At 33.8% G+C, this 3,082-nt stretch overlaps 1 non-coding gene across 1 annotated transcript; it reads right to left on the reverse strand.

The window, feature by feature from the left end:
• Nucleotides 1–1,665: 1,665 nt before the first annotated feature.
• On the reverse strand, nt 1,666–1,806 carry LOC142871167 (U4 spliceosomal RNA). The gene has a single exon (XR_012919436.1). It is a non-coding gene; the product is annotated as a U4 spliceosomal RNA (small nuclear RNA).
• Between the last annotated feature and the right edge of the window lie 1,276 nt (nt 1,807–3,082).

A 3,082-nucleotide genomic window follows, 5' to 3' on the forward strand; every position in this document is an offset into this window, starting at 1 on the left:
TTGCTTCCCTCTATGAGTCAGCTACACTTTCTACCATCTTTCTGTTTGCATATTAATTGATTCATTACACACATATTGAATTGCTACTATTTACAAGACACAGGTTCCTCATGGTATGAGGATTTTTTTCTATGTCAATACTAGAATCTCAAGTAAAACAAGCTTAGGGGGAAAAAGAATGTATTGGTTCATATAAATGAACTATGAGAAAACTAGATGAGCACCTGGGTTTCTGCAGCAGTTGAAACCAGACCCTCAAAGGCTGCCAGGGCATTCTCTCTTCACAGTTGTCTCTGCTTCTCTTTTTGCTTCATACTTTTTTGCTGCAGACCACCTTCCCATGGCAGGAGAATAGTGACTGACAGCTACAGAACCTCAATGTCCATTACTGGCAAGGGATTGACTCTCTTCCTGTCTATCAGATCCCACATAAAGTAATATCCTGATCATGATTTCTAATCAGCTGAATATGTGTGTTGTGTGCACAACCCTGACCCATTAAGGCCATCAGGAAACTGTGAACTGAAAGAATATCTTTCCCATATTGAAACCATGGTTTCTTCTTAAAGAAATAAGGAGATATTTTACTGATTGGGAAAATAATAGATGATCACTATGCTAATTTTCCCCATGGCCTAACATAGTATCCTAGGCTGACTTCCTCATAACTGTTCTAACACATACTCTAATTTTCCAGTGTTTTGGAGGTTAAAGAGTAAATTCTGTTTCTCATTATATCTTACTTATGTTACTAATAAGTAATAAACCAACTTCTACTTTGAAATTCCCACATGGGCATGTAGACTGCTTCACAAAACAGTGCTGATATTAATTATTGGCTGGCCATCATTATAATACAGTCTGTCAGCTTCTGATGAATTGATGGGATATGTGAGGCTGTATCTCCAATAATACACTTCAAATTAACAGCTTAAAAATTGCATTGGATTCTTCCTTATTTTTAAAACAAAAAAGCTCCCATAAAGAAGCATATGGGCAAAATTTCAGGTAGTATATATGAAACACAGCTATACAAAGAGTGAAAATGATGTGAACACATATAAAAGTCTCTGATGACCCTTATGATCCAATTTGAGCAATTAGATACTATAATATAGAGATAATAGTGTGGACTATACATGCAGCCAATCCTTTACAAAAATCTCCCTCTTTCCAACAAAGATTTGATAATTAACAGACACTTTGATATTCTCTCTGAAGAAGGTAAATTGAAAAGATTCTATTTCATTGCAATGCACAGTTGCATTCTTTAAGAGACATTTAAGAAGTGATGGAGTTGGTATCTTCTACACTTGCCAGCAGTGTCCATGTTTTTATCATAAACCCTTAAAGTGACATATAATTAAGGCTCCAAAATAACCGCTCCAAAAATATGGCTGTAGGAACTTCAGGCATATATCAAGTGTTCCCATTGTCCATAAAAATTTTATTAAAACTTAGAGTAAAAATGAATCAGAAAACAGTTGGATTTCTAGTTTAAGTAATTGAATTCCTGCAGCATCATTTAAGATGAAATAGGTGAAACATATGGCAAGATAGCTTTCTAATATAGGTCGTAAGATATTTTTAAAGGAAAAAAATGATTAGGGAGTTCACTATCAAAATGGAACTTTTCTTTACTTTCATTTATTTATTTTTATTCAGTCTCTGTAAAGACTGTCAAAAATTGTCAATGCCAACTATATTTCAAGTCATCATGGCAGGGTATTGGGAAAAGTTTTCAATTAGTAATAATCGCACCTCAGATAAACCTCATTGGCTAGGATACTGCCACTGCGCAAAGCTAGGAATTTTTCTTTAACTTTTAATGAGATAGCAGGACTAGTTGCTAGTGAACCTGTTTCTAGTTCAGCACAATAAAAATATGCATTATCATAAAGGAGAACATATGCCTCTTATTAAAACATATACATTTTATGATGTAATTAAATAAACACAACTATCTACAACAAAGTATAAAATAAGCTATAGAAATCTCATGAAATTTTACATGCCTAGTCCTTCTTGAAAATGTCTATCCAGTTATGGCTAAAACAGGCATTGCTATTGTGTGCCTTAATGCATTATTTTGCTCTTTCTAAATTATTTTGTTTATCAATTGTGTGTTTCAACCTATGCTGACTTAAGTTTGTGAGGAATTGCCTTTTAACAGAAACCTTATTTATTGTTGGATTGTGTTTATCCACCAATTCAAAGTTATCTTAAAAGTTCTAAATAGGTTATCAGTGATAAAATGGTTTAGGAGGTATAACTTTCCTGCAGTACGCTCTGCAAGCATAAATGTTGGTTTCCTACATTGTTTTTTTTAACTCATTTATGATTTTTCTTTCTTTGCTTTTTGCTTCAGGATACTTCTATAATACGAGTACTTTTTAAGAGTAGTTTCTTGATTGAGAGGGAGAAGAAAATTGACTTCTCAAAGGACACAAGGAAGTATGACAGAACATGCCCTGCAGCCAGCACTTGAGAGGAAATGGGATCAACCTCTCAAACCTGGGATGGTTAAAAATAGGTTTCAAAATGGGGCTATTGATTGAGTTAAATCTTCAGGAAGGGCTGGTGGTAAGATTTTAGGAGGAAAAACAAAAAACTAGGAAAAAGTTTCAAATTAGAGATAGGAGAGGAAATCTCACTTGAGAAATGGGAAATCAGTCTGTATGATTACACATAAGAGAGTGTGTGTGTTCGCATGCGTCCACTCATTATCTACAGCTGTAGACACGTGTAAGAGAAATATTCTCATCCAACATAGAAAAGTCTATAGAGGTAGCGGCTCAGCAAAGCTGTTCAATAAGAAATTAATGCTTTGAAAACATAAGATCAATATGCTATTTCTAGGTACTGCTTATGTAAGAAATATAATATTTGTTTAATAAAGAGATTTTAAAAGTGAAGTAAAAGAATGGCAATTTGAAAGTATATACAGTTAACAATATTATACTAAGCACTGTTCATGTATCATTTGATTTAATATCTACAAAAATATTTGCTATGTCTTATTGCAAAGCGCTTTTTCAGATGAGGACACTGAAGCACAGACAGTATACTGATTCTATCACAC

This window comes from Microcebus murinus, chromosome 5, assembly GCF_040939455.1.
Source record: "Microcebus murinus isolate Inina chromosome 5, M.murinus_Inina_mat1.0, whole genome shotgun sequence".
NCBI lineage: Eukaryota > Metazoa > Chordata > Mammalia > Primates > Cheirogaleidae > Microcebus > Microcebus murinus.